Genomic DNA, 20,334 nt, shown 5'->3' with positions numbered 1-20,334 from the left:
TGTACAAATCTAACACAGGGCTGCTCTTGTCTTAATCCTTTACACTTTGCACCCGGCAAAGAGTGAATGGAAGAAAAAAAAGCTGGAATATGAACAACTTAGGGAGTTCTTCTTTTTTTGTCAGAAAGTGACAGGACAAGGAGAAAACCCCATGCTTTTGTTCCTTTTTTTTGAATTTCATGCTTTGGAAAGATGTCAGTATGTCTGCACAAGTATGCATGTGCATGTACGTATGTCGGATTTACTAGAATGGCAAGGAAGAAAATGAGTTGATCTCAAAAGAAGCCAAGAATCTGGGACTTTGAATTCTCTGCTTCAATAGTGTTTCAAGGACTTGGAATGCAACAGATACTGGCATATTGTGTCTTGCTGTGAATGAGGGCTTGACTCTAAAGCTTTACAGCATCTCTGTTCCTAAACAGGAATACGCACAGCTCATGAGGCACATCTGAAGACTTAGGATGTGATGAGCCATTCCTGACCTCTCCCTTTCTAGTGTGCAGTGCTTACCCCAAAGAATGCCCAGCCTTTTACTGACCTTTAATTTCATAATAGGCTCATGTTGACAAATCACTTCAAAATGACAACACAGATAGGTAGCTTGTGCTGTGATATAGAAAGGAGTTTTCAAAGGCAAGGGAGCACAGGAGATAAGCAACAGTAGCACACATAATGGGACTTACATGTCTGCATGGTGGGCTATCATCTTCAAGTACTGCATCATATTACTAAAGCATCTTCTTTTTTTTTTTTTTCTAAAATCCTAAAAAACTTCAGGGATTTTCTATTTTTTTTAATTTGGGGGGAGTGATTGGGGGGGTATTGTATTTGATTTTAGTTTTATCTTAACTAGTCCTATGCTTCACTCACTTGTATTTGCCAGTCACCTCTAAGGCAAAAGACAGAGATGGAAGGTGGAAAGAGTTTGAGAGGAGTACTCAAAACTAAACAACTTCAGTCTTGAGCATCAGACTCCATAAGCAGCCATTTTAGCAAAGTTACCTTGCCTTATTGCTCTTTAAGTTACAGGGCAAATACTTAAAGTGATAATTTATCACAGAATGCTTGCACTAAACAGGGGCCTCCTGCTCACAAGTTTCTGTAATTTACAACAAAGAGTTTATTAAACACAACTCTTTGTGCCTAACATTCAAATCCATCTCTGCAACACACTCTCCCCTGGATTTGCGCCACCAAATGAAATGCTTTGGAAAAACAAAATAAACCAAAACCCTGCTGTGGAAACAGGACAAATCTAGTTTCACATCCCCTGCAGAGAGAGAAACAAGACGGAAGTAAAAAGCACCAAATGGAGCTCATAAAGCTTCACTCCGATCTCAGCCTCCACATTCTGGCAGAAAGCACTACCTAAGAGATGTGCTCTGCTTCAAGTGAGAACAGCCTCTGATTGCAGCGTGAGCACAAAAATATATTGTCTGTGAACAATTACCCTGAACAAACTCTGAATAAGGGAAATCTGACTACAGAATAAGGGGAAATGTGGTGGGAGGCAGGCTAATTGTCCCCCCACCCTTGCCAAGGCCTTATCTTGCATGCCAGCCATCTGTAGTGGCTGTGCCTGCAACTCTAGTTTTTGGGCTGTGCTGAACCTCCTTTCCACAAACTGCACCATGTGCCACAACGAGGTACAATCGTCCTGCCCATCAGAAACCATCCACCACAGAAGGGAAGTAATTTGAGTCCTGTAACAAAACCAGTTTCTCACTTTACATTCATTTTATCACTGGTAGCTGTTCATATTCCTTATAACATTCCATACAACAGTACATAAGCGGAAGGAAACCCATCCTAACCCACAGGTGCCACGGGGAGTTTATGGGGCTGGAGTTAAAATTCATTAGCTCTTTCTCTTTCAATATATCTACAAATAAAAAGAATTTATTTGTTTGGAAGTCACTGCTCCAAATAGGTGCTTATGCTGAATATTTTCAACCTAGCACAGCATGTGTAGAAGGAGAAGGATGCACGCTTGAGTACAGTCTTTCTCTATTCTTGGATTTAGATGTTTGTTCAATTACATTTTGAGGACAGTCAGCAACTTAGAAAGTGTGTGTTGGGTTATGACTCTGCTTTCAAGTTTCTGTTTTGTTTTCCACTTTTACAAAGACTCTGTGTGCACTTTGGTACACATATATGTAGATGGCAAAGGAAAGAGAAAGCACACAACTAGATACAGGGAGGCCACCTTGTGCTCAACCAAGCTCTCATCTTGCTCATGAAACTACTCTGAAATTCAGGTAGGAAGCAGCTTTCTCTGCAAGAAAGCACAGCAGAAACCTTTGCCCAAATATGGGAGATGTAACACAATACATTGCTGAAAGCTTTTTCTTGTGATCCCCCCTATGATCACATTTACTTCTGGAACTTTGAATTTGCTTCATTAGCATACTGGGCACTCTGCACATATTCATCACTGGGCTTTTACAGCAAAGCATCCTTGAATCCCACGTCATTGGATGGCTTCTGTTTTAGATTTTAGTCCTTTATTCCTTTATAAAGGCAATGTTCTGCTGTGATTTTTGTTGTTGTTGTTAATTAATTAATTTGAGATTATTCCTTAAATTTTAATTTTAATGCTTTTCTTTGGGGGGGGGAGGTATGAGTTACTTCTAAAGTTGCACACGACTGTCACTGATTTAAAGTCTTTTTTAAGGTACATGTATGAATCTGTTTGTGTTATATATGCACATGTATATATGTGCATGTGTGTGTGCATGCACGTATTTAAAAAAACCAAACCAAAACCCCTTTCCAACTGCATCTTCCTCCCTCTTCCCTTCTCCATTCTGAGCAGGTTCCTGCTATCAACTGCTGGAGTGTGCTCACTCTACACCTAGAGCTATAATTATTTTGCTTTAATTTTACAAAACCTTTTGTTCCATTCCCATGAGCCCACCTGATCCTTATATTACACTTGCTCTATTAAAACACTCATGCAGAACAAAGCACAGTTGTACTGATTCATAAGTAACTCACCCCCACCCCCTCTTTTTCTTTCTACTAGGCTCATGCATCTTACCACAGTTTCATGACACTGTCCCTGATACCACTCCATGGTCCCATTTTTGCCTTTTTTCCTTTCTTTTAAACTGTTATTTTTATGGGCTTAGGGTCCAATTACACTATTGTGTGCTGCTGTTTTGAATTGCTGTTGTTCTCAGGCATTTTATGTTAGGCTCTTTGGCACGACAACAGATATAGTGCAGAGGGTGTTACAGAATTTATTTGTTGTAATCAGACTCCAGGATTGCTTTTTTATTATTATTATTCATAGACTACATGCACCAAGGCTAGCCCTACATTTTCTGAAGGCAAGTCAAAGACCATTTGTGGCCTAGCCTCCGACACCAGCCTGCCCTATCTACAGAAATAGGGTTGATCACTATTAGTGGGCACGGCCTGCATGAACCACCAGACTTTACAGAAGACCAAAGACAGCAACAACACTTGTAATAGGATACTCACAGTGGCACTGTTGATTTCAGAACCAAAAAAAGCCCAATCCAACCTCTCAAATTATTGCAGAAAAAGGGAGGGAAAGAGCACAAGTCACCAGTAAAGATGGGAACAATAGAAGAGCTGTTTCATCTACTTGTCCTGTACAACAACTTCCTTGAGCTGAGATAGCCTTCATTTTCTGGCTTACAAAGCATCAAGTATTTTGCTAGGACTAAATAACAGATAAATAATCCTCAGCCAGAAGAGTGAGGAGTGGTGCATATGAAGACAGTGCTAGCAAAGAGTAAATAAAACTGAGCTCTTGGTAGAAACCTTTTCAAAATGGGGAGCAGGACATTTTGCAGTGCCCTACTGAACACCAGCGGAGGTAGGTGAGTAGAGGAGAACACACCAGGTGAAGGTAAGAGAGAAGGGGAAGGAAAATGGAGTGTGTGTATGTTTTTGTGGGTGACATGTAACAGTGGCGAATATTAATGATTTCTAGCAATTAAAGAGAATAACAGGAAAAAAAGGGGAATGTGGCAAGGCAGAGAACAAATACGTCTGTAAGGGGTACAAACGAAAGTTGCAATTTACCAAAGAATAACCATTCTGCACATTTTATGTAGCATGTCAAATCTATCAGATTTTTCTCTTATTAAATCATCATTCTACAGCAACAATCATTCTCTCAATCAATCCCCCGTGTTAACAACTCTTAGTAATGACTAACTTGGCAGGAACTGATGTTTACATATATTTTAAAGTCCTGAGCACTGTTCTGTATTTTTTGGATGTTAAATTCCCTTTACATTTTCTTTCTTCTTTTTTAACCTGTTTTTAAAGGAAAGATGCATTCAATTGGAAAATAAAGTTTTGTGACATACACTCAGATTATGTTAGCTCATGAAATTGGCAGTGGGATAAGAACAAAACCATTCACCTCCTGATTGCTGATTCAAATCTAGCCCAAGTGAGACAGCCACAGAAGCTATAAGCCTCCCATGGTTGCTTTGTGATTTGAGATTATTTTTTATGAATCTCAATCCACTTCAGGCCAAGAATCAGAATCACAAATCCACTGCCTCAATGAGCATTAACTGGCATCACTGCACACAGCAACAGGGGAGATGCCAAAACCCAAACTGGTCCTGGAGGCAGACTTCTCACCTTATCACAGGCAACGATCATTAAAAAACAGGGGTTTCATTCCACATAGCTGTGGAGCATGGAAAATGTATGTATTTACCTACTAAACAAGAAATCCCCTGTAGTCACATCAGCTAGTTGCTGCAACATTTACCTAAAGTGTGAACTATTTCTCCAAGACTTCAGCTGTCTTAACCTTCTGCAAAGCTAGGAGATGTCTGATGTTGTGGCCTTGTATCACTTGAGAACTGAGAGACAGAGGAGAAGTTTTCCATCACAACTCCTGAAGAAGAAGCAGCAAACCTGTGCAATCCTTAAACTTTAAAATCAAAAGAGCCTCAGAGCACCTGCAGGCTTTGGTCATTATTTGCATCATTTTTCCTCCTAAACAAGAGAAACAAAAGTGTCATTTAATTTTGCAGAAGGCCAAACCTGAGGAGGGCTGTGTTGCACTTTCTATTTGGGACATGGCTGATTAACAAAGCTATTAGCAAAGCTTTTTCACTAAACAAACATCCTATGGCATACAAAAAGAGTGTTGCTCAGGCTTATTTCCCACGGTCCCTTCTTTAAGAAGCATGAATCATTAAAATCATTAGGGAATTAGCTACTCAGCTTCCTCCCTTAGATACATTTGCTAACCTGAGAGGGTAAAGAACTCAGGACTCAACAGTAGGTTGAAGTTTGTCCACCATCTGTGCTGAAGTGCAGCCAGTGCAGATTCGGATCTGCACTCAGGTGCCTCTCTATTATGTTTCATTTCACACTTCTGATCTCTGTACCTCAGAAACAGGAAAGCTGCACAGCTGATGAGCCAGATTTGCATGCAACTTGAAATTGTTCTTCAGTGGCTGTAGCTTGGACATGCACTTGACTATTCAAAGGTAAATGAAATGAGAAATAGAGCTGCCTTTAAAATGGCCAAGTGTTAATTTTACATGGGGAGTTTTGGAAGCAAGTAGTTATTTTCAAAGTTTTCAGAGACGTCACTGAAAGTATTAAGGTATACAAGAAAAAGTTGGTGAGAAGTCAGACATTTTCACCTTGCTTTGCCCTTCATTCATTTTTTTTCCTTTTGCCAACAAGAAGAAAAAGGAAGACATTAACAAATGAAAAATATAAAAGTATGGACTTGATGATCATTGTCCAAAATAATTTTTTTTATAAGTTTTAAAGTATACCTGTAAATACATACACACATAAATGCTTCTATAACAGCAAGTTCCAGTAAAATGTATAAAAATTCTAAATATACCTAAGTAGACAAAGTACTATTATATTCAGCTACTAAAGTGGAAGAAGTAGACAAACAATAGTAAACCCATTAAGAATTTGGAAAAAAGTCATATCTTTTATATGAATTTAGACTTAGGATCTCACACAGAGAATGATGATTCAATTTAGGAGTCATAAGGTTAATAATGCTTATTCCCTTGCAGAGAATTCAGATACATGCTCCTTCTTTCTAAACCTTTTAAATTGTTTTAAGCATGTTTTAGGAAGGGCTCCAGAATGAGCCAACTTGCCAAGGGAACCTGTATTTTAGTGGAAGCCAGTGTTCAGCACACATGGCTCAAAATCATAAATTCCACTCATCCAACAGAGCAAGGAACCACTATTTCAGGGAGCAGGCATGACTTCACTGAAAATGAAAAGAAATAATTTTCAGAATGCCCAGTAGACAACTTCAGTTCTCATTTAACATTAATTTTCATGGACATTGACAACACATCAGTCTTTTAGGAGAAAGCTAAAAACACCAGGAATAAGAGAGAACGCAAATCTAAGTATGCTTCATAGACAACTCAAATCAAAACATGCTTCAATCTGCCTTGACTAGCGTGAGGAAAAAGGTAACACTAGCCAAGCTTAGATGTAAGAGCTGCACACAGGCCCACACTGGTATGCTGAGCAGTGTGATGTGCTGTGCATCGGTGTGCCTTTCATATTGACTTGATATGATTTTCACAGCTTGATCAGTGAATCTGGACTCTTTGCATTCTTGGTTTCTGTGGAAGCTCAGGTTGTTATTCAGCTGGTTTAACTTGCTGACTGACACATTGGGCTTCAAGCACTGGCATTTCACCACCATCTTCAGTGGCAGCACGTAGGTTGGAATCTGACCATCACCTTGTGTATGAAGTGACCCACAAGCTGAGAGCCTTTACCAGGAGTCAAAAGACACAGATGTTTACTGTGACATTCCCAGAACATGTTCACCAGTATGTACAATAATACAGCAGTGAATAAAACCTGTTCAGTTATTTCCTACAGGAGAAAGTCTCAGATGACAAAAGAGTACCTCAAGTGAAGATGCCATCACTTACACATGCCAGATTTGACCCTGACATGGTGTCTGAACCTAGAGCAGGATTTGAATTTTATAATTAGCTCCACATGCTTCAATTAGTTTCTCAAACTACACAGAAAGCAGAGGAAGTTCAATAGTAGGACAATAGTAAGCTTTTGAAAAAAACATTATAGGGAATAATTGTGCTCTGGAGGATTTATTTATTTACTAATGTAAACAGCACACACTGAGATAACATCTGGCACTGTTTATTACAATGAAACCCAATCAATACTTCTGTCTACTACAATATCTGTCCACAAAATAGTAATTTCTCCTGTTACTCACAGGGAATACTCAACTATCTATTATAGTAGCCTTTGTCAGCAAAAAGGAAGGTTGACACCCTAATTCTTCTATTAAAAAGAATTAGCTGCACCTAGACACAAGAAGGAAAATCAGAGAGAGAGATGCAGCTCATAGCATTACAAGGAGCCCTTCAAATTCATAAAATCACAGAAATGAAATTTCAAACCTATAAAGTGGTTTGGGTTAGAAGGGAGCTTCAGAATCATCTACTTCAAAACCCCTGCCATGGACACCCAACACCTTAAAGTCCCATCCAGCCTGGCTTTAAACATTTTCAGTGATAGAGTATCCACAGCTTTTCTGAGCAACATCACTAAAGAATTTAAAAAAGTAATAGATCTCAGATCTCTTTTTTTTCTTGTGTCTCAGTGGAGGATCCTGGTCTGTGGCAAACTGAATCTGAGCCCTGGCAGCCAGGAGGGCCAACCTGTCCTGGGGGCATCAGGCACAGCATCCCCAGCCCCTGAGGGAGAGGATTGTCTCCCTCTGCTCTGCACTGGGGCAACCTCACCTTTGGTGTTGTGTGCAGTTTGGGGCACCACAATCTAAAAACAACATTAAGCTCTTAGAGAGTGTCCAAAGGAGGGCAGTGGAGATGGTGAAGAACCTTAAGGGGAAGCCATATGAGGAGCAGTTGAGGTCACTCGGTCTGTTCAGCCTGGAGAAGAGAAGGCTGAGGGGAGACATCATTGCAGTTACAACTTTCTTGTGAGGGGAAGAGAAGAGACAGACACTGATCTCTTCTCTGTGGTGTCCAGTGACAGGACCTGAGGGAATGGCCTGAAGTTGTGTTATGGGAGGTTTAGGTTGGATATTAGGAAAAGGTTCTTCACCCAGAGGATGGTTGGGCACTGAAAAGGCTCCCCAGGGCAGTGGTCGCAGCACCAGAGCTGACAGAGTCCAAGAAGAGTTTGGACAATGCTCTCACACACATGGTGTGATTCTTGGAGTGGTCATGTGCAGGACCAGGTGCTGGACTTCGATGATCCTTGTGGGTCCCTTCCAACTCAGGACAGTCTATGATTCTATGATTAATTTTGCTAGTGAGCTTCCAGGTACTTTGTGGCATTTTAGAGCTACAAGTAAAGGCAGAAATTTTGACTTCTTATTTCCTTTTGAAGTCAGAATTCAAAAAGAAGTGATACTGAACATTCCCATATAATTAAAAAGCCAAAAATAAATTTGTTTTGAAATTTCTGTGTATTAGAATTTCCAAATAAGTTCTTTCATTTTTTCTAGTTCTGTATTTGCATTATTGCACATCACTGTAAAAAAACTAGCAGTGTTTCGTGCACTGAAAAGTCACTCAGCATTAGCTTAGTACTTACTGAACCTTTCTGAAATATAAGTGTCTCTTGCACTCTAACAGACAGATTGATGTGCAGCAAGACATGCCTTGCTGCTCACATATCATGAAATTAAGCAAAAAATAACAAACCCATACAAACCAAAATCAATACTATTATTTTTCCTTCTTACATTTTTAATTGCTATAATTTTGCTTTTGTTGAAACAGTCATTTCCAAAGAAAAATTATATGTCTGTTTAATGTGACTGTACATAAAATAAATGTACATTTGCCCCTGTTTAATTTCCCATTTTGCTGTCTCACTGTTCAAGGCATTTCTATTTGTACAGGGCCTAGAGGTAAAATAAGACCTTCTGTGCGACACCGAGTCCTGAGGCATGGGCTACGCTCAGAAGTTATTGTGGTGATACATTACCTTTTTCCTATAAAAACTTCACTTTGACAAGATAATTGGGATTGTAGTTATGAACTGGGGAGAGCAGGGAGAAGAGGGGACACAATATGTTTTCCTCTCTACTGGTCTAGATCTACTGGGCAGAGGAGAGCACATCTTAACTTGGATTGGTATACGCAGCAGCCACGATAAGCACAGCAGCACTGAGGATGCCTGTTCCTGGAGTTTGTGTTCAGTAAGAATTGTACTAGGATTTCTTGTTTAGCTTCTTACTATTTTTTGCCCTCCACACCATTAATATCTTACTATAACCTAAAGGTCTTAATGATATGTCCATTAGGAATGAACTGGGGAGGAATTGTAACAGTAGTGCTATATTAGCAAAGTGGTGAAAGACACAAGAACTGACCTTCCAAGCAGTGAAACTGGTGAAAATCCCATTAAAGTAAATGGGAGCCCCTATTAGGGGGCAATAGTACCATCCACTGCTGTCAATTTAGCCACATGAGTTTGGGCTATGCTTGCAAATAAGCCAGGTCAAATATTCAGTGTAAGTGAGAAGACTAATATTTCAAATGTGCAGAATAGGCTCCATAACAGGCTCCATTATTTTTTTCTGTATTTAAACTAATACAAGACAAATACAGACTCTGTTCTGAAAACTCTCAAAACAGAGAAAGATGAGTGCGGGAGTTTCCATGAGCGTATCAGTGATGCAGAGGAGTTAAAAAGCCAAACTGAGACAGAGACTGGTCACATCTGGACCCAAGCAAGAGCCCAACCCCAGTCCAGCAGCGAACCCATTTGTCTGAATTGTATACAAAATTTCCTAGTTCCTCATCAACTCCACAATGTAAAGAACTGTTTTGTAAGCTAGTATGAAAACTGGGCTAGATAAAAGGGGGGAGAGGAACGATTTCTAACCAATACAGTCTTATAAATTTTTATGAAAGAATGCCAAGGCACTTGAAAATAGGAATAAATCCAAAATAAACCTTCATTCAACCACTACTGGGCAAAAACATGCATGTGACAACTTTTATGTCACTGTGCTATTAAAACAAGCTAAATCTAGTTGTTTCAAGGAAAAAAAGTCTCTCTAAAGGAGGCACAATATGTTCATTTTCCCACTGTAAAACCTTTTTTCCTACATCAGCTAAGGAACGTCCTGCACCTCCAGCATGGCAGAGCAATGGGTAACTGCCCCTCAGAGGGCACTCTCACTGCTGGAGAGGTGGGAGCAGATGAATACCTGTAAATGCAGATGATTACATCCATCAAACATGCCATAACCCACCCTATGTAAAAGGCCAGCTCAAGCACATATATTTGCAGTGATTCCTAACCCCACTGAAAGGAATGTGGAGGAATCTCAGTGACTTTATTTGGGCCAGGATTTCTCTCTTTACCTATAAAAGAAGCAATCAGAAAATGGCTGCACTCAATACAGAAATGGTGTGCAGAGATCTGTCAGGAACCACAGGTAATAATTATGTTCAACATTAAATAAGGAACATGTATTTACTTAAAGAGTATATTTATTTTACAAGAACTAGAGGTATAAGGAGCTTAAAGAATAACAACTGTAAGGTATAGATACATTCTAAACATTATGACAGAGACAGAGTAAGAGATTTTTAGAAATCAAATGCTTTTAAAGTAATTAATTCATAATAAAGATAATCACATAGAAAACTGTGTTCCTGACAGTCTGACAATGCAGGAACATCAGAAATGTTTTCCACCATTATAAGGCACAGGAAATCTATGCCTATCTCGTGGTGATGAAAGGAAAATTCTATAGGGGGACAGAATATGTATCTAACAGCTGGTAATTTCATGAAAAACTAAAATGCACCTAGCACATTTAGAATTCTATGGGACACAAATGACTTCAGTAAGGAAAACTATCTTACTAGTAAGAAATTCTGTCCATAAAGAATCACCAAGTCTTTCGTCTCTAGAGGTTCCCTTTGGTTGCCTTTAGGTTGAATGCTGTCCAACAAGATGCTTCCCTTTGCCCTTAATACATATCAAGTACTGGATAAAGACCCTCACTCTGGGGTTTGAATTCCACTTTGGAGTCATACACCTAAATGTTATTGCTCCTACATTTGGACCTAGTGGCAGAGCATCCTTTTATCATCAATTTCCCTACCTTTGCAACAGTCTAAGATTTACATACAAGAAAACAATGATATTTTGAGCAGAAGTTCAGAGACTATCTGAATGCAAAGCTTTGGTTCAATACCACTCCAAAAACATATACACAATAGGATTGTATATTTTTATAGATTATAATCATATCTACTAGTTGTGATTACTTTCCTACATTAAGAAATCTGAACCCTTGCCAAAGAACAGTTCCCTGGACAGGGCAGGGAAACACCTGAGGTGACCATGACTGGTATCCTGAGGAAACTAAATATTTGCTAGATACCTGGAGTTGTACTAATATCTGAGTGTTTTCCTCAGTGCTGTTCTAGAGCCACGTGTATCAGTACATAGGCATGAAATCACCACAGCATGGGAAAGACTGGCACATTGAACAAGAGTTTGTCATGACAAATGTCTTCTTGAATGGCAAGCTTGATCAGAACAAGGACAGATGCAGATGTAAAGAGTAGTATTTTCTAAGCCACACACACAAAGAAGCTGAGAAGTAGTAATACGTCAATTTGTGACACAGAAAGAAACAGAAAACGGGATCATTTCTGGGGTGATTTTCACATGGCCAAGAGTCACCAGGACAAATTCAACAGCAAGGCAGCCCTGACAAAAGTAAACCCTTCCTTCCTGCAAGATTGAAACAACTATGAGGAATCAAAACTCTGGTGCCATCAATGAGCATCAGTACCTATAGCAACCTTGTCTATTGACTCAGGTATTTTTCTCTTCTAATGCTGCTGTATTTCCCATCAAGATGATAGACTAATTTAATTCTATACCTTCTTGGTCACCTGGTTTCTGGATCCCTCAGCATCCTCATGTCCTGACTGCTGGAATTTCCCTCTAGTTACTAACTGCATCCAGGCTAAAGCTGTCATTTACACACTCAATCTGCCCCAAAGGATGATAATTTTATAGTTGTTTGCTTCAGGATTCCAGTATCACTTGTTCTGGAGAAGTGACAGCCACTCAGACATAAGAAGGTTAGTCATGTATTAAAACAGGGCAACAGACATGACAAAACAGATTACACTCCTCACTTGAAACCCTAATGAATGGGAAAAGAAGCTGGGAAGATACGAGAATTCATCTGCCTCTGGCTCAGATTTTCCCATTGATGGTCTGATATTGCAAACTATATACACAAGAACTGTGCCACTACACCCCACTGAAATGAACTGTGGCTGCATGATTATGACCTGAACTGGTTCAAATTGAGAGAGGACATGGAGGGATCTGGTGCTCAACTGCTGCCATTGCTGTTGAGAAATAGTGTTGAGAAAACCTATTTCTTGAAAAGGTTCTGCTAGTAAGAGTCACACACGATTCTTGATTACTTATTGCAAGTCTTGAAAGAAATGAGATAAAACTCTTCCATTCTACCAAAGATTTTAATTATTCAAATTTTCAGTAAGAATACTGCATGAACTAGCATGAAATTTATAAGGAAACATTATGGAGACAATGAAAAAAACCTGCCAGAGAAAGCAATGGGTTCAAAAAATTTGTAATGCAAGTTCTGACTAAGAGTGCCTTCAGTTATTGCTGATACCAAAACATCTTGCAAAGTCAAATACTTCCTTTTATATTAATATTTAAAAATAAATAAATAAAATAAATATTCTTATCTTTTTCTTGCCAGTGAAAACTGTTGAAAACAACAGATGAATTTTGACGCAACAGACTAAAATCTCTTCTGATCTATTATCTAGATGCAGGTGCAATGACAGGAAAGATGGCAATAAGAACAAGATCCTTTCTAATAACATTCAGACTTACACTAAAGATGAAAACAGACCAAAAGATTGGGGGAACTTACATTCATCAGACTGCCCCATATCAGACCCTGGAATTTCAAATGACTCAGTGTCAGTGTCCTCAAGGACATTGGTGTAAATATAGAATAACCTCAATGCCTTTCTCTGGAGTCCCTCACACTACATCCTGGTTTGGCTAAAGGATTTAATTTTGGATAGGGCAAAGTAAGTAAGGCTCAGAAAAGGCCATGTGTGTAGTGCCTTTTTTCCTTTTGTAGCTTATTGATGACATGGCTGGTCTAAGATAACCTTCCTTGCTTCCTTTATTTTATCCAGAAGTAGACTAGCAAATGCTTTGATAAACGTAGCGAAAGATTTTCCACTTTCACCATAACATCTTCAGGTGCTGAAATGCTGAAGTGTTTTACTACACCTTACTACAGCAGTGCTGTGCATGGAATCAATGCCAATATTCCCATGCCTTTTTAACATGAATGAATTGCAGCCCATACCCCTTTATATAATAAAGCAAACATGCACTGGAGAGCCATTTTCCTATCCTTGTCTATTGTGGCCACTCTTCTACAAAACCAAGAGCTGCCATCTACGAAAAAATTCTTGATTCTACCCATTTGTACACTAGAATTGATGTCCTTAAAATACAGAACTACGACAACAACCAAAGCCCCACACAATCCCTTCACCTCCCCAAAACCCACAAACATTAAACATTTTTAAGAAAAGAAAAAACCACCAAAATGTGAGAGACTTAATCAACAAAAATTCCCAAATCCTGTTCTGTGCTAAGCTGTGAATGAGACTGACTAAAACCAATCCGAGAAATTTTCAGGCAGACCAACTGCATTTTGAGATTTGCAGTTCCATTAAGTGAATACATCCTTCAAGAACGTTTGCATGAAAATTCAGGAAATGGAGACAATTACAAAGCTCCCAGTCTCCTGAGACTTCTACCTTTTTATTGCAGGATTTACTTCAGGCTCATTACATATTTTCTCTGATCATCAATCCTATTTGCAACTTTCAACTGTCTCCATGTTCTGTGTCAGAGGGGTTTGTATCAGACAATACCTGGAGTGTCTCCATTAATACAAAATTTAAAAACCAGTAACTGAAACAAATCAGCATTTGTGCACCGACTGGAAAGAAATCCTGCAGACTCACCACGACTGAGAATCTGTCTTTTGGTGTTTATGACTCCCACCCTTGTCCTTCTCTTAAAAGAGAAGGGTCAAAGCAAAACATCGGCAGCCCAATGAAATCCTTGGAGAGACAGTGTGGTTTCAGTTATGAAAGGACGGGAAAATGAGAATCCTGGAGATCTTTTGGGAACATTAAGCTTTACTAATCAGGAATGTATTAGCCACATACCAACATTCCCAAACAGAGCACTGAATCAGAGAAATGCCAGGGAGCCAGAGAGCCCATTCAGGCTGGTGCTCTGTCTTATGGGAACTTCTACCACATCCTGAGAGATGGTTTTCTAAGGCATTTCTTAAAAAAGAAACCTCCCCTGCTTCCACAGTACCGAGAGGTTATGCATTCCAGGACTTTACAACTGATAGAGTCAGAACATGATTACTGATATGTAACTTGGTAATTTTCACTGCTCGTTGAACTGATTTCTTTAGGTCTTTCTCCCAGTGGACATGAAGAACAATTAATCACTGTGCACTCCTGATTATAAGTTTTCACTCACTAGATTTTTTTTTTATCATATTCTCCTTAATATGCAACAAAGGCAACACTTTCAGAAGCATTTAATGCCACATAGGGCTCCAAAATACCCTCTTACCCCTGGGCTGGATAACAATCAACCAGTTTCTGCTTCCTCAGCAATTTTAACTCTAGGACAATTTCTGCCTTGACAAACATTTTTGACCTCTCTACATTTCCACTGAGTTTCCACAGGTAGAAATCAGGGCAGAATTTATCCCCATGAGTTTCTGGATTAATGCCTTGGTATAGGAAGGGGAAAAGCCAAAATTAATTCTCTTTGTTAATGCTAACACTATTCCTCAGTGACAGTCAGCCCCAAGACACTGATCTTTGTTCAAAGCAAGAACACTTCCATACTCATTTCACATTTGCAGCACAGCTTCTACAAGCCAGTACCTTCTGCATCAAAGGAAAATAGAAAAGAAAAAAGCTTAAACTCATGGGGGTTTACATTTTGCCAGAGAAACAAGAACTCCATTTGCAGGACTCAAAGCCCATCTTAGACCTGAAATTCTATTTAAAACAGCAAGTTACAGGAGGGAAGGACAGATCCCATATCCATCAAGAATGATGAGGATTCTTGCACTGTAAAGAATATGGTAGGGCAACTTGTTTGTTGCTTCAAAACTCTTCCTTCATTTAAAAGCACAACTGGGATGGACGAAGCCCTTCTCAGCCCTGACATGCTGACGTTCCACATGCAGCGCGCACTCTGGGATTCCAGCTCTCTGTGTCACATTGGCTTGGGCTCTGCCTGTTCCTTCCCTTATGCCTGCAAGCTCAATTGAACTTATGAAAATTCAAACTGTCTTCTGTCTGTTTCATACATCATCAGCAAACAATCACTTGACAAAATGAATTTGCTCTATGTATTTTGGAGGCTACACAAATGCTCCTGCTGTATAATACCAAAAAAAAGGGAATAAAGTTTGGTATGCAAGGTTAATTCAGCAGAGAGGAAAGTAGAAAAGCAGCAGACAGAGAACACAATAAAATACTCAACAGCGGGGACAGTGACATAAGAAATACTTCTGTAAATTGGAGTTGGCCTTGATACCTTTGAGTGATGGAATTAAACAAAGGCGTATGCAAGTCGTGAAAGATCACCCCCACAAGTAGCTGCATCTCCATTTATCCTGATTTGTCAACACAATGTACTTATTAATAATAACAATGGCTACTATTTATCCTCTAAGAGCTTCGCAAACACAAATTCAATAATGTTCACAGAACTGTATCACTTTGAGCCAGATTGAAAAAGTGATCTGCTGAACAAGGCACAGTGAGGGTAAATTACTTGTCCAATGCCACCCATTGATCCAGCATCCATTAAGATTAGAACATTGGATCTCTTGGCCAGTAATCAGACCACAAGGCTGTGTGAGGCTGAAACCTTGAAAAACCAATCCCCTTTTTAACAAAAATAACATGCCATATACTCCATATTGCCCTCAGACCATAGTAAAGTAACTAAAACAATTTGTTTGAAAGCACTTCTAGTGCATGTCCTCTATAGGTTTATAAGGTTATGTCTAGAGAATCTTTTCCTTCCACACGCAATATGCTGTCATTGCCACATTCCATGTGAGCAGAGGTAGCTCTTCATGCTTGATCTCTTCCTATTTGGGGTCAGTTACAAACAGCAAAGTACTTAAGTATTTGAGTAGTCCCACTGACCCCAATGGGTCTGCTTGTCTGATAGCAATCCATTACAAGTTTAGTCTAGAGCACCCAACCCAGAAATCAGCTCACACACCTTCTCCATAAAGACCATACCTCTGCCACATTTTGAAAGCTGAGTTCCCAGGCCTGACAGATGTTCATGTGCTGTGAATCTGTGTTTTTTTCTAATGCCAGGTACCAAGTCAAGCATATTTTATATTAGCCAAAAATTTGGTCCATCTTATATTAACTACTTGCTTTAGGATAGCCTTACTCCAAAGGAAGATTTCCATCATTCTGTTAAAGAAATCAAATACAGAACTCCTAGAACATTGTTTTGCCTGTTTTTCTTGCTGGTTTTGCATTAGTACAGGAAAGCCAAACTTGCAAGTTTGCTTTATTAAAGATCTTACAATTAGAAACACCTGATTACCGCAAACATACAGGAAACAAAGCATACTTTCCTAGATAAAAAAGTGCCACCATTTTATTGTTCCAAGCAATCAGTTACAAGGATACAAGGTATAGTTAGAATCTCATCCTCATTTTACAGGGTACATGTGCATATGTTAAAGTTTCCTCACCTTGTTATTCTGTATTCCAGAGACAGGCTGAATGCCAAGGCTACAGAACTTAGGAGCAGCTGAAAGTTTTAAACTGGGGCTTTTTGTGGTTGGGGTTTTATTTATTCGGTTTGGTTTTGTTGTTGTTGCTGTTGTTACTGGCTTTTTTTTTAAAGCAAAAAACACAAGAAACTCAAGGATTAGAAACATGGACCTTTACTTCATGGAACAGAAAGAACTAGGGAGAACAGACTTGGAATTTGTAATCCCTTGCTCCATTCCCATGTTGACCACTGACTGACTTTGAGAAAGTTGCTCAACATCTCTGCATTAAAAAAAAAAATTAAAATATTTCCTAAACACTAATTTTACACATGTGCATTTATTTCCCCTCCAAAGCCTAAAGTCTCAAAAACTAAAAAACCCACATTCCAACCAGCACCAATCATTAGGCCCACATACTGTTGCCTGTTATTCTGCATTAGGGTGTCCATGCAGTATTTAGTGACCATTTGGATCCTAGAGATTAAAAGAACTCATCTTAGTTCACTCCTCCATCTTCTACTGCATTTCAGAAAGAGAATTACTTCTACTTTCCAACAAAAATTCTCCTGGTTGTTCACACTAAATAGCAAGAAAAGTATGAAATTCTGTACTCACAGACTGAGAGGAGTTCTCCCGTTTCCCCCCAAACACCTCCCTTAAAGTGCTGCTGGACCCAGCAAATCCACGAGTGTTTTCAACTCTGCTCACCAGTGCAATTGCAAGGTTAACCTCTGGTGGCCAAGGAAGTTGCTTATATTCAGCAATGATGAGCAGAAAATGTTAAATACCATTCACTGGCCACAGCCTGCAGTTAATACACAATATTTAAACAACACAATGGCACGGCCCTTGCCAGTAATGTAAAAACACAATGGAATAGAGCCAGAATGGCACAATCTGCCTGTCTGAGTCATGCTTGGCACTACGTGCTGGAAGGGGCATGAATTAGCTGCCCACAGTGTGACTGTACCCTTTAGCTAGTTTACAATAAAACATTAAAATATATTAAAAGAAAAAAAAAAAGGAGGGGGAGAGGAATGATAAATCCCACCTAATAGTTAAAATATTTTAGCCCTGAAGTACAAAAGCACCACTTTGGAAGAAGGCTCTGGATTTCATTACAGACTGCACATTTTGATCTTAAACAAGAAAACAAACTGACTTTGCTTTGTAATATTCCCCAGCTTTGTACTGTCAACTGAAATCAATCTTTTTCTTACTAGCTACCAGCTCCTGGATTTTTTTTAGTATTTCATTTCATTTCAGTAAATTAAGAGTATCTGAATGCACTGTATTTTTCAATCCTCTTTTGCATGCCTGTTTTTTAGCCACTGAAGTTCCAAATCTTAATTATTAACCCAAATACATTCAACAAACAGATTCTAAATAAGGGTAGGTCAGAGTGATGTACAATCTGACTTGCATTCAGGGAATAACTATGCTCTTAGAAAGAGACTTCTTTCTTGCTGAGAGACGTAGATGTTATTTTGACTGTTTTGTTGTGTCAGAGCACAGATGATTTAGGCATTTCTGCCTTCATCTACACCCTAAAGCAGCTGAAGTTCCCTGTGATGTCATCAGGGAGTTGTTTGGTTTTCTCTTGTATAAAGGAGAAGAATTTGTTATGACATCATGAGAAGAAAATAAACTATATTTTGTGCTACAAGGAATCTTCTGCTACTTTCTGTTATCTCTGTACTAATGTGCAGAAATCCTCACTGACAAAGTGACAGGAACTGTAAGTCAACAAATAGATATGCACTATATACCTAATAATATTCAAAACAAAGCAGAAAAGAATGATCTATTCAGTGGTCTGAAATTAAAGACCTGCTAGATGTAAGTTCCTTTTTAATTTTTAAATAAAACATCCTTTGAACTTCTAAATCCCATTGAAGGGGACTCTGACCTTTATCCAAAAGCAGCTACTATGCTAACACTTTGGATGCATATAGAGGAAAAATACGGACAAAAGGTACCGGAAAAGCTTTTACTTACAGGAATGCAGTGCAGCTTAATCTTTTTGTTTTTAAGGTGCAGTGATTTCAGCATCTACAATGTAACTTCAGGCAGTCTGAAAAGAAACAGGTTAAAATCTCTTTCAGTTATAATTGGTATTTCAGATTTAATTAAAAATTAAACTTTCATAATGTTTCACCATCCAAAGCAATGCATTATCAGTCAAGCGTAGCCTTTTTTTTTTGTTAAAAGAAGCTCTTCCCAGAGCAGTTTGCAATGAAAGAAGAAGGGGGAAAAGGCAATTGAGAGTAGCAAAATATATTTCTTCAGCAAAAGATCTCTGAATAACTTGGAAAGAAGCCTTCTGCCACTTAATTTTAACAATCAACCTTATACTAATTAAAAAAAAAGCATCACAATTAAAGAAGACAGAAAAACACCACCACATACCAACGACTGTGATGAGAAAAATGTTAATTTCAACAAAACAAGGACATTGCTAGGACCAGAACATACGCACCAAAAGGGAAAATATGCTTTTACATAATGCCAGCCAACAACATTTTAAAAAATTCGTTCTACAGCATGTAGCACTTTCAGACTGTTGCATGGAGGAGAAGAAAAAGACAAGTTCAAAAAGAGGAAAGCTGTTTTTAAAGTGTGCAAGGCAAAAGGTCCCTCACAACCTTTTGTTAAGGGATATGAAATAGCTCGTCTATAAACTGCACAGTTTTTTATCATGTAAAATAAATGTCATGTTACTGTGCAAAACAGATGATTAAGAAGTGGTAGCTGTAGACATAGCATTTGAACAGAGGTAAAAAAATATTTTTTTTTTCAAAATGCAGTTGGAATAGTTGGAATGACTATAAAACTCCAGGGGTTGCACCATAAATATGAGTTTAAATGTTAGACTGGAGTTTAAAACCTGTGGTTTTAATTATATCTAATTATAAAGGCTCCAAAACCAAGAGAAATGAGAAAACCGAAAAATATTAATAATAAATTAAAACAATTTTGCAATAAGTTGTCAGGATTCGGCCTCATAATAACACACCATACAGCAATATACACAGACACATACAATGTACCAATGACTCATTAAAGGAACAAATCAAAATTTGATTAAATTTTATTTTTTAAAGGTGACAGCAGAACTTGCCTAATTTTTCTCACTCAAAGTCAAAGCTATTCTGTTCACCAGCAGCACACTAACAGAGATGGGTAAATAAATCCTGGATGTGAATCTAAAATTTATTCTGAATGTCCCACAGGCTGGGAGCAATTCTTAAGTGAATTTTTACTTCATTCTCCCTCAAGTAAAAATCCAGTTCTTCAGACTTCAGTGTTATATGAGCCTTCCTAATCCATCCCCACAGATGTTTAAAATTAAACATGCTGTATCAAACAATATATTGTCACAAAAACATGTTCATGCTTACATGTATACCACAAACACGAATGAGCTCACA

At 38.7% G+C, this 20,334-nt stretch overlaps 1 protein-coding gene across 3 annotated transcripts in view; it reads right to left on the bottom strand.

Moving 5' to 3' along the window:
• ZBTB20 (zinc finger and BTB domain containing 20) overlaps positions 1–20,334 on the bottom strand; it is a 511,236-nt gene that overhangs the window by 326,674 nt on the left and 164,228 nt on the right. For all 3 annotated transcript variants that reach the window (XM_071560531.1, XM_071560523.1, XM_071560539.1), the window contains exon 4: positions 18,902–18,977. The gene's annotated coding sequence lies outside the window, so the exon portion shown is untranslated. The remainder of the gene's footprint in view (positions 1–18,901; positions 18,978–20,334) is intronic.

Source organism: Pithys albifrons, chromosome 1, assembly GCF_047495875.1.
Source record: "Pithys albifrons albifrons isolate INPA30051 chromosome 1, PitAlb_v1, whole genome shotgun sequence".
Taxonomy (NCBI): Eukaryota; Metazoa; Chordata; class Aves; order Passeriformes; family Thamnophilidae; genus Pithys; species Pithys albifrons.
Note: the sequence above shows the minus strand (reverse complement) of the source record. Positions and strands in the feature narration are given on the sequence as shown.